We start from the raw sequence: 12,500 nt of genomic DNA, 5'->3' as shown, positions 1-12,500 counted from the left end.
TTAACATTTTTATTGCACAAGTTGACCTTATCATGACTTGTTTTTCATAACTTTCATATTTTGTTACACGTCACAGAACATGCGTGTTTTTAGCGGTTGGTGACCACTTTTTAAAACAAGTTGTTTTTAATCTGGACATTTCATCAATATCTGTAAAAATGCTTAACATTACATGTTCGCTTGGGGATACGAATTTTGCCTTCTCGTACTGATAGTATTTCTCTCTGCAGCTGTTGAGAGAAACTATCAGCACTCGAAGATAAAATTCGTATGCCCTCGCGGACATGTATGACTCCCAAATTATAAATTTTCTCCTCACAAGGTCATTACCTTGTTAAGCAGACCGGTAGCGGGTTTTTTGTGTGGACATCATCAAATGTCCATAACTGGCATAAAAAGGAATGTATGGGAGTCATTGAGGAGAATTAACATTTAGATATTGGGAGTGAAAGGGTTAGTAAGTGCCAATGTTCTAATTATCTAGACACCTTTGGGCTTGCGCAGTATGTCGCTTGTGTTTACGCATGCGTCGAATGTTTACTTCAGTGAATCTTTTAGCAACGACTCAAGGACAGCAGTTAAGATTGTCACCCCTTGAAGTTTTGTGTTGTACGTGACAGAACTAATTCATTCGCTTTCTAAACGTGAACGCGTTTCCCTCAAATAGAGCTCCAACCGAGCGTTGCGTAACAAAACAAAAAGGGCAGGGTGACAGACGAGTTTTTGATAGCTCATACAAAACTGAATGTCAATTTTGACCATAGTTAATGTAGATGGACTGGTTAAGAAAATCAACTTGACCGTGACCATGCAGAATCGAAGCTTTTGATTGGCTGTGCATGGTCATAAAACAAAGAAAGTTGTCGAGTTTCATAAACGTTCCCATTTATAACTATGTTTTCACAAGTAAGAAATAATAAGCAATTAATATGCGAGTTCGTTTGAAGCCACAAATCTATTTGGTTGCGTTTTATATGGCCGTACATACAGACAGGTCCCGCCAGCTGCCCACAACCAGCATAACCAGCATCCTACAACTCCAATATTTGGTGGTTTCCCTCTGACGTCACGGCGACCGTGTTTGTGTGCAGAACAATGCGGTAAATGTCTTTTGGAAATTTGGTTCAATCCCATGCGTAATAATGGACCTCTTTAGAGTGGTTTTCAATTGAGTGTCGAAAGTAATTAGTGAATTACTTTGGTTTATGATTACTACAAATGTTCAAAGTTCTCGCGCCATTTTTCCAACCAATCAGAAGTGAAACCAAAACCTATCGTGACGCGCTTGTGCACATTTTCCCGCGCTTTGTGTTTGCTTCGTGTAATTCTCTATTTTCAAATTCCCCATAATACACTTTGTTTGCCCCCCCAAATTTTGCATAAACCATTGTTTTAAAATGCTCTTGGGAATATGCAGTGTCCCCAAGAGCATTTGAAAACAATAGTTTATGCAAAATTTGGGCGGCAAACAAAGTGTATTATGAGGAATTCGAAAATAGAAAATAGGCCTTTTGCAACTAACGATCACATGATACAAAATCCGCCATGCTGGAGGGCAAGCTCATTATTATTTCCCCACTGGGACATTAAAACAAAGAGACCTAAACCAGTCAAGCTTGACTTGCCTTTGTTTTAATGTCCCAATGGGAGAATAATAATGAGCTTGCCCTCCAGCATGGGGGATTTTGTACCATGTGATCGTTAGTTGCAAAAGGCCTATTACTTCGAGTTTTGATTGGTTTACTGGATTGTCTCCAACCTTTTTGATTGGCCAAGTAATTACTTTGGTTTTGGTTTTACAACACTCAATTGAAAACTGCTCTATCTTGTGCACTTTGTTTTCCAATTTCAGACCACGTGATGTTACTCTAGGGAACACTTTTTTTCAAATGCCGTCTTATGCACGTGCATATGTAGGCATAACTTATGAAAAAACAAAAGGACAATTCCCTTGGGAACATCACGTGATCTGAAATGGAAAAACCAAAACGTACAGGGCCCGGTTGTTCGAAAACCGATTAACTTAATCCAGGATTAGCGTGAACATTTGTTTCATGTTTTCAACTTTTTGGTGAAAGTTTCTTTTGCTTACTTTTGTTTTTCAAGATTGACTTCTTCTAATGTAAAGTTTTGTCGAATATCAGCGTTGAACAGCTTTTGAGCGTAGAGAAATAAACTCCTTGGTTAATTTTTAATCTGGGATTAGCGTTAATCGGCTTTTGAACAACCGGGCCCAGGTTAATAATAATGATACCAACTTTATTCACTTAATTCAATGAAAGGGAAGGATACCAGAGGTTATCCCTATGGAGGGTATCCGCCCGCAGCATGCAATGTCTAAGAGTAAATAGGTCTGTAGAATCGTCGTTCCACAAACGCAATGAAGTTATACGCTTCTAGTCGTGGGCTCCAGGTCTCACATATTAAATTCGAAGCTCTTGTCAATGCTAAGCTCTTGCCACAGACCGCTCATAAATGGAGGCCAATAAATTATCCTCTTTTGTCTTCAAGCCAATGAGATCAACTAGCCTCGTTCCAAAGCAACAGTTCTTTTGTATTCTGTCCATTCAAACGAGGCTAGTTGGTCTTATCAGCACATGGACAAAGGAATAATTTATTGGCCGCCATTTATGAACTGATATGGTCTATAGAGGTGAGGAAATTGATATCGAGACAATCAAATGTTTGCCTCGGTCAAGCGTCGGCACGAACGAATTTCACATTTATGGTTATGGGCTCTTAGCGCCGGATTTCTTTTGTGATATTTTAAAACGGTCAAGTGTGACTAAAAGTTTACTCGCACAGCAAACACCCGCATATAATAACATACGATTTCGGGGTTCAGGTTGATCAAGTTCTTATTTGCCGCGTGCTTAGTGAGAAACAGGCTGAAAATGATCTTAAAATGTTCTTGAAATATGTTTCAGAAATACTGTACATTATACATTGCTAACCTCTCACTAACCGAGCGCGAGGGCCGTAAGTACTGAGGAATATTGTCTCGAGGTCGTGGAAGCGCTCGATCCGCACAAAAACGACCGAGGGACACTTCTCTTCTTAGTGAATGTTCTCAATCTTCGTCTTCCATCAGCGAACTTTGAACGGTAACCTTTTAAATGCAAAACTATATTCCGTACTGTAAAATCCCGACCAAAAACCAGCCAATCAGATTGCTCCATTTGGCTTAAGAATTGCTTGCCTTGTAATAGCGAAGGTTTAATTAACATACAATGTTTTATTACTTTCACTAAAAAAGAAATTTCAAGCAAAAAATACAATCACTAATATAAGTTGTTAAGGAGTTTTAATATTTCTTAACATTGACCAGCAGCCCCTTCTCATAGTACTTTAATACGAGTTACATTGCTTTCTTATTCTAGCACCCTTTTTCTTTTTATATAAGAACATGTATTATTTATCAGGCTGCATTGGTTCTTATATATATGGTGCTTAATTGGCCTAATGTGACCGTGATGTTCTTCGTCCACTTGTTCTTATATGTGGGTGTTTACTGTATCTCAATAGCGTATTGTTACTCTTAAGATGCTTTAGGGCGAAAGTTTTATGATAAAATTAATGAAAGCTTATTATAAGTTATCGTCACTTGGAAAGAGTGTCAGTGTTTGACGTTGCATCGCCTCGATAGACACTTAAGATAATCTTCGCGTTTTACGTCAACGTTCCATTCCAGTTACGATTAAAAGATATTTTACAAAAATAGCTAACTTGTACTGATGGAGAAAGTCGAGCATGGTGTAGACTGTGTTAGCACGAAAACGTTATTGGAAGTAATACATAGTTTGAGAAGCTATTATTATTTTTATTTTTTTATTTTATTAACTTTGCCAGTCAAGCTGGCAGAGCGCCACAACAGCTTGCGCTAATTACTGTGGCCCCTTTTTTTACCCTCCCAACCATGATACACAACAGAAGACAGACCACAACACCGGGAACTACGTGCCCTACTCTTAGCGACAAGTGTGTGGGTTCTTTTACGTCCCACAGGATTATTAACATTGAAGGGTTGTGAGACGGGACCTCCGGCTTATCGTCCTTATCCGAGAAGACTTGAAAGCCTAACCATTTGCGATGTAGTTACAAAGGCAGCACTTTCTCCTCAGTTATTTAAAGACCCTGAGTGTTGGTCCGGCCGGAATTGAACTCGCGACCTCCCGCGTGACAGCCCGGTGCTCAACCAACTGAGCCAACGGTGCGCGGTGGCTCTATTTGCTGTTCCTCAAATATTGTAAAGCCGAAAGGTCGGTTTGAACGACTTTCTATATCACAGTAATAAACAGAGTCTAGTCTTAATTAAAGAACATTTTTATAAGATAGTCTCATTGCAAATTGTGGGACGAGTACTCACTGCGCATGCTGGTATCAAAACCAGAAAACGCACACGAATAGCCCATTTCCGAGTTGCTGCATGCCTCAGTTTCAAAGCGAGTCCCGGTGCACAACCATTCAAATGGAAATAAGTTGCGTATTGTTATGCAAATCAAAACCATTTCCTTTACAATAGTTGAACACCAAGACTCACTTCGAAACCGAGACAATTGACTGATCCCCCGATGTTTGCGCGTGCCCTTTCCTTTTCATTATGTAAGTTCTTTTCTACTCTTCAGACGTACTTCAGCGCCCTGAAAAATGGCGATCAAATTTTAGATTGTTTGAGATTTGTGGTGGTTTAAGAACCTAAGCGTGGAACTGTAAGGGTAGGTAAATATCTTTAATTAAATAAGTTTTCTGGTTTTTTAGTTAGAACCTTCATATAACGACTTACCCAAAAGCACCATGAAGGTTTTGAACAAAGCCAATCGATTCGTGTTAGTAAAGTGAGTTCTTATTACACCTCTACCAAAATCCCATATCTGTGCATGTGCGTGTGTTAAGTTTATTTTAATAATAAATGGGCACGCTTGGCGTTTTCCAGAAGAGGTTGCTTATTAATATTAGTTCATTACTGGGTTACCATGTATGACAATCCAGTCAGAATATGAGCAGAATTTCTCAGTTTTATTTTTTGTCCTCTGTCGGAAAATGGAAAAGTTGCGTAATAGTTCTTTCCAGTCACTCCCCTGTTAAGTATTGTCTTTGTGCCTAGGGCCTTCTCCGCGTATCTTTAGAAGGTTTCAGGGGGTAATAGAAAGGAGAAGATAGATTTTATCTGGTGAACACAGTACTAGCAATGGCGGCGAAGCCGATGTAAAGGAAATGGTGTTTTCTTGGATCTTTTAACAAAATATACGATTATGGAGCTCAAGAATGGTACGTCAATTCGATAAACAACACAAGCGGTGAAAAATGAATATCTGGAATCTTAAAAGCGACTATGCTTTTCCCGATTATTATTCTAGTAAAACTGGCATTTTATGCTCCTAGCAATTCTCGGTTTACACCACAAAAATGCTCAAATTATGCTCGATTCTCAAAGTAATGCTACTTTGGTTCCAAAAAATGCTTTGTTTTATTTCAAGCAGAACTTAGAAACTCAGGCACCTTGTGTGCTTATCATCATCTGAATAAAGCGACAAGTGCTTAATTGTTTGTTTATAAAACTTCTGATGCAGCCAAAACTTGTCCAATGATAAACAGTTAATTAATGTCCGCAGTCCTTAGCACTCGCTTGTACTGTGACATGACGCTGGCCTGGAGTTAGTAAACAAGAGCACAGTTCTGTTGCTCGTTAAAGGGACTGGTCTACGTTCTCCGTAAGAATTTCCTTTTATGAGCTGCAAGTTTCGAGAAGATGCAGTAGCATTGGCCTACGCCATCATGTTGTTTGAGCAAGTCCGTGAACGTCCTCTGAAAGTTAACCGCCGACCAGCTAGGTTCAGACTTCTTTCGAGTCTCAGCTCATACTTCAGTTACAGAAATCCTTCTCTCAAACACAAAAGCACATCATCACAATGCTTTTGAATTCTAAAATTTAGCATTTGGGGTGCTGAAATTTAGATTGAATTTATGCAAAATGCTAATAATGCTAGCAATCCTTTTTACAGAAAAAGTGTGAAAAAAAATGCTTGTTTAACCAAATAACGCTAAAGAAATGCTAGCATAATCGGGAAGCGAGGAATAATGGACTTTTTTTCGTTTTCTTTTTTTCCCGATTTTATATTTTTGGCAGTACTCTTGGGAAAATCCAGTTTCGGCTCCTTCAATATCACCCAACTCAGTGCCTTCTTGTGCAGCATGTACCACAGGCAACCCAGTCTACGCTCATGGAGCGTCTAGTCGTAGATTTAAGAATCAGTCGATACTCACGATTCTTAGCAACAAACAAAATTCAAAGAAAGAAATAAACTTGTTAGTACAAAAACGCTTACGAAATGCCAGGTGAGTTTTCGCGCGAAAACACGATATCTTCACGCCTGAGCTTCACTCGTGAAAAGATCGCCGTTGCTATGGTTACAAAATAAGTCACATAGGACTACAAAAACTACTAAAATGAGATGGTTTGGTATTTCATTGTTGTTTGTATAATAAAGAGAATATTACATGACCGGTTGGAGATCCTCTATTTCTTGCATCGTCGGCATTGAGATATAAAGGGAGTTGAAGAAACGATGACCGCCACGGATGCGACGACACCACAAAAAGAAAAATTCCTCTTGCTGCGGGGTGCATTTTGGCTCATATTTTTGTAGTACTTTGCATAAGACCGACTTGAATCAGTAAATTTTAGGTTTTCACGACAACAAGAGCATACAAATGTACTTTTTATTCTTTGTAGGTGGTTTGCAATCAATCTCTAGACACAGATATCGATAAAGCGGCTTTCAATTGAGTGTCGAATGAAGTTAGCGAATTGCTTTGGTTTTGAATTTACTTCACTCAGTGATTGGTTCAAATTTCTCGCGCCATTTTTTCAACCAATCAAAAGTGAAACCAAAACCAATTGTGGCTCGCGCGTGCACATTTACCCGCACTTTGTGTCGGCTACGTGTAATTACTTCGAGTTTTGATTGTTCTACTGGATTGTCTCGGTCCGTCCTTTTTGATTGGCCAAAGTCATTACTTTGGTTTTGGTTTTAAGACACTCAATTGAAACTCGCTCTAACAATGACGTAATGTACAATTGCTGGTGGACGAACAAAAGAAGTTAATGAGAGATTTTTTGTTTTCGTCCAACAACATGCGGCGATGACGTAACGTGGTCATGAAAATCACCTATTTTACTATGAAGCCGCTCGTACCAATTTATTTTTAGGATACTTCGTTCACATTGTACGACGTGGAAGAGATGTAATCCGGCAGAAGTTGCAAAAGACTTACGATAGGGCAAATTTGTTTTTTGAGGTAACGTCGTCAAACGCGCGTCGCAGATCTTAAGGACCCTTCAGAGGGTTCGATTGTTTTCAGTTTAAAACTCATGCGGTTCAAGAAAATTCATTGCCCAACTGGTGAATTCCAAAGTAAATTTCACTCGAAAAAAAAAATTTCGCACTCATCACTTCGTGATTCATGCGAGATCGGTTTTTAGTGTGAAATTTACCGTGGAATTCACTAGTTAGGCAATGAATTTTTTTATAAAAGAAAGCAAAGAAAATGACGTAATTAAGCAGCAACCGGAAACTCCAAAACCCGAACAGTTCGAAACCTTTTTATTTGCAATAACCCTACAGGTAGTAACAATAAATAACCAGGGAGCTTCGCTAATTTATATATGATAAATGATTTTCACGTTACGTCGTCGTTGAGAACCGATTGAAAAGATCTTACATTAGCCGCTTTTGTTCGTCTACCAGCGATTGTACATTACAACATGGATATCTATGTCTCTGAAGACTGCTTGCAAACCCTCAGCGAGCGAATGGAAAAGATAAAGAACCGTTTCAGAGTTAACTGTTAATAGCCAGCGAATAGGAATGACGCTAAAATTAGAAACGATCAAAAAACTTTGTCAGTTCAAGGTCAAAAAAAGAGTTTTACTGATGTACTTTATTCCACTTTATCTCTGAAAACGAGATCATTTACATTTTGATATATTTCACTGAAACGAGCCAGCTTGGCTTGCAGGAACAAGAATCGGCAAAATTAAGTACGGCAATGCAACCAATTTCAAACAAGATCCGCTCCAACACTAAGTTACCTTTAGGTGCTTTAAACAAACTTTTGAAAACACAAGCTAGTAAAATCTCCCCCTAATTTTACGAAAACTCATTGTGATTACGTGTTAATAACATAAGGGCAAAATTGTCTTGTCACTGTCGAGGTCAGGCACATCGAAAAACAGTTGGGCAAACGGATTAAAAAAGCACTTTTTCCCTCGCATTTTAGAGCATAACAAATAAAAAAATCAATCTTTTCGTTACGTCCAAAAGAGTACAGATAATTTTTACTTAATTCCAGTTGGGAATAAAAAATCGAGTTTCATTCCTGAACAAAGGAAAAAACCGATTAAACCACTTTTTAAAAATACGCATCTACTTTAAATAATGCATCCGTAAAAATAACAAATGGTTTAGTGCCCAAGGAAAGAATTTGTAGAGTAACTTCTTCCACCAAGTACAAGCTATTACCTGTATTCTGTTTTGTCGTTGTCGTTCTCTTCTCTGTGTTAGTCATAGGTCCTGCAGGCATCATGAAACCTTATCAAAGCTTCTAAAAATATGCCAAAAATTGCAATACAGAGAAAAAAAGCAGCTCTTAGCGAATTAAAAATAAACACTCAGCTTTAAGTTTATATCCCTCCATTTATATCACATGATCCTTATACCGCTCGAACAACTACACACTAGTCGTGACTCCATCAGAAAGGCTCGTGAGGCATTCCTCATACACAGAGGAAAAACACTGGAGCCTGCAGGCCTTAACAGAAGAGATGAAACGTAATTTAGTGTAGCTACCTTTTAATTTTCTTTTGTTTTTTTCATCTTGTTATCATGTATTATTCTCTCTCCTCTTTTTTATGCATTTCCGTTTTTATAACACATCACGTAGCATTTTTATGTCATTTCCGGTAAATATAAAGATCTTGTTACTAGCATTTATCCATTCAATAAACCTGAAGAAGGCTGGTGTTGGCCAGCCGAAATATTGCAAGCAACAACGCCTATGTTCACGTTGTCTTGACCAACCTTTGCAGGATATTTTCTATCCCTCCAATGTTTGACTTGAATAACTGCGTAGCCACCAGTGTGGAGCACAGCTATCATGATATGTCAAACTGGATTGAAACCAGCGAAAAGGATGCAGAAAGAAAACATTTTCCAAACCGTTTCCACCTGAATACGAAAAGTGTTGACTGTGTAAGAACTCCAGGTGATCTGGTGACGTAATTCGGAGGGCTGGGAGAAAAATTTTAACGCTGTATCCCACAACTGCACGCGGCCTTATTTTCGAATTCAACATGGCAGAGGCGAGCTTAGATCTTGTCGGGTGTACTTGAATGTTCATTTAGTAACAGGAAATGTGGTAGGCACGTAATGATCTGTTGAGTTTTGGCGATGGCAATACTGCAGGAAGTTTGGAAACAACACCTAAGGCCGCGCGCGGTTGTGGGATACGGCGTTAAAATTCTTCTTCCCAGTCCTCCAAATTACGTCACCAGATCACCTGGCTATAGTTGACGTAGTATGGCCGTGCAGCCGCGTCGATCCACAGAAAGCGCGCGAAGAAGTGGAGCCTCGTTTTAATTTGCGTTGAGCCTGTAATCCAATTAAAAACCAGTACCAGTATTTACATCATGTATGTAGTCTACGTATATACTCTTTTTTTGGCAATCCACACAATCTCGTACCCAGAGTCCTCGGGCTTTTAGGCCAGCGGGTGAGCGCCCGGAGAGACTCTGGGATAATCGACTCCACTTTCCCAGAAAACGTGGGTTCCGGTGTTATTACGTATGCTTGAGTTTAAACGGAAGTAGAAAAGACAAAACCGTTAACAGTAGAAATGGCGGGTTGCAAGTATTCGAGAAACAAGAATTTTAGATTTACACACAAAGAAACTGGAAAAATGATCATTTGCTTACCGTAAGAGCAAGTGAAGATGAAACCTCTGATTTCGGTGAGTGTATTTAGTGTTTCAGCGTAAATTCCATCGTTCAGAATGCCATGAGAATGCCATCGTGCAAGCACAGGCGGCCCAGAGTCGGAAGGTAAACAATTATAAGGATTTGTATGGGAATCTTGATAACAGACTGACAAAGATATTTACCCGCAAAATTTCTCAATAAAAAAGCCGTACTTTATTGTCATGGTGAATTTCTTGCTTTTTGTGTGGTTTTTTGCCTGATTGAATGCGATTTAAGCGACTTCTCAAATTCCCGAGTCGTCACTCTTCCCTAAATAAAGGAAAGGCTGGCAATTCATTTCTAACTTACCTCAGATCTCGCCGAAAAAATTCACACTTCTCCGGCATCTGTCACGCTCAAACTCCGGCGATGGCTACACGGATAAATTTACTTCCCCTTGACCAAGTTTCAAGGTCCAGCGAGTATCCATTGCTGAGAAACTGCGAAAAATATTCAAATTTTCAAACTCCTTCGAGGCTCGCTAACAACCAATTTTGACACGGCTGGTCAACGGTTCACTGAGCCTCTATACGGTGAGCGCAAACCTACGCAAGTGTACCCATAGTTGGGCAGAGCAAAACAAATCCCAGTCTCGTCCCCAAATACCTGCCTGGGGTCATCTTCGAGTTTCTAAATCGGCGAACGATATTAAAAGTTCCACACTGAAACCTTAAGCACAGCTCCCATCGCTTTGGTTGCCCCACCGTATGTTATAAATCCGGATTTTCATCGAACTCCGTAGGTACTGAAGCTGTTTGGATGGAGTTTGAAACGCAGTCGAAGGTATTTACTAGTGTATGAAACTCAATCCTGTTTTTCATCCGTCAACAACTCACATTATCATGACTGCAGAAGAAATTCATATGAAAAGGTCGCTGCACCTTTTCAGCCTTTTGGACACATTTTTCTGTTGAGAGTCCAGGGAAAGTGCCATCGTTGAAATCATCTGTGCTTTGTTTTTGCGCTTCCAGTTGCGTTGAAATGTTCAAAATTATTTCTCACACCGGTGCATCAAGCGATATCGATCGAAAACCAACAATTATTACTCGGAATACCTGAAAGGTATCCGAGTTACAATCTCGCTTGTCTGTTTTTTGGACAGTAGAAATTACGGTGCGGTGATTTCTATGGCTCAAAGCAATTCACTTAACAAAACTATACTTTTTCCAACAACAACAAAAAAACAGCCGTGGTGTCGAGTGTCATCGGACGAGGGGATTTTTGCACGCGCGAGGCTTCAAACAGCTTCAGTACTTACGGAGTTCGATGAAAATCCGGATTTATAACATGCGGTGGGGCCACCAAAGCGATGGGAGCTGTGTTTAAGGTTTCAGTGTGGAACTTTTAATATCGTTTGCCGATTTAGAAACTCGAACATGACCCCAGGCAGGTATTTGGGGACGAGCCTGGGATTTGTTTTGCTCTGCCCAACTACGGGTACACTTGCGTAGGTTTGCGCTCACCGTATGGAGGCTCAGTGAACCGTTGACCAGCCGTGTCAAAATTGGTTGTTAGTGAGCCTCGAAGGAGTTTGAAAATTTGAATATTTTTCGCAGTTTCTCAGCAATGGATTCTCGCTGGACCTTGAAACTTGGTCAAGGGGAAGGAAATTTATCCGTGTAGCCATCGCCGGAGTTTGAGCGTGACTGATGCCGGAGAAGTGTGATTTTTTTCGGCGAGATCTGAGGTAAGTTAGAAATGAGTTGCCAGCCTTTCCTTTATTTAGGGAAGAGTGACGACTCGGGAATTTGAGAAGTCGCTTAAATCGCATTCAATCAGGCAAAAAACCACACAAAAAGCAAGAAATTCACCATGACAATAAAGTACGGCTTTTTTATTGAGAACTTTTGCGGGTAAATATCTTTTTCAGTCTGTTATCAAGATTCCCATACAAATCCTTATAGTTGTTTACCTTCCGACTCTGGGCCGCCTGTGGTGCAAGCAACACGATCGACAAATTTTTGTGGAAACGACACAAATGTCCTCTTCTTCTACAATTTGGTGTTTCCGTAATTCTGAATGGCTTCGACAAGACCTTATTCCACGGATTTCTCCTCAAAGGGACTGATGTAATGTTTTCCCACGGTACTTTTGCAACAGCAACAGTAATCACTTTTTAGCAGCGTAGGAAAATTCCCGTGCGGTATAAGACATAATTCAAACCTCGTCGTTTTATTATTTTGGTGATTTATATATTTCTGAGGTAGAAAAAATCAAACAGCACTGAAACTAGCAGCCTGCGTTCGCAGACGTATTTCCGGTTGTCGCTTCTCTCCGCCCGAAAAGGAGAGAAGCGACAACCGGAAATACGTCTGCGAGCGCAGGCTATGAAACTAGTTTCAGATTTTGAATCTCCCTCCAAATTCTGGGGCTTCCGAATTACTTACCGACTTCCTGTCGGACTGCCATTGTTACGCAAGCGGCCAATCAAAAATATAGTTCAAGTCGATTATCCCAGAGTCTCTCCGGGCGCTCACCCGCTGGC

General features: G+C 40.0%; 1 protein-coding gene across 1 annotated transcript in view; it reads left to right on the top strand.

Moving 5' to 3' along the window:
* Positions 1 to 1,434, top strand: part of LOC137974679 (glutathione hydrolase 1 proenzyme-like) — a 137,158-nt gene extending 135,724 nt beyond the window's left edge. Inside the window, exon 8 of the mRNA XM_068821616.1 lies at positions 1 to 1,434. This exon is cut by the window's left edge and continues 606 nt beyond it. The gene's annotated coding sequence lies outside the window, so the exon portion shown is untranslated.
* The last annotated feature ends 11,066 nt before the right edge of the window (positions 1,435 to 12,500 follow it).

The sequence above is a fragment of the Montipora foliosa genome, chromosome 11 (assembly GCF_036669935.1).
Source record: "Montipora foliosa isolate CH-2021 chromosome 11, ASM3666993v2, whole genome shotgun sequence".
NCBI lineage: Eukaryota > Metazoa > Cnidaria > Anthozoa > Scleractinia > Acroporidae > Montipora > Montipora foliosa.
This window is presented reverse-complemented; position numbering and strand designations above follow the sequence as displayed.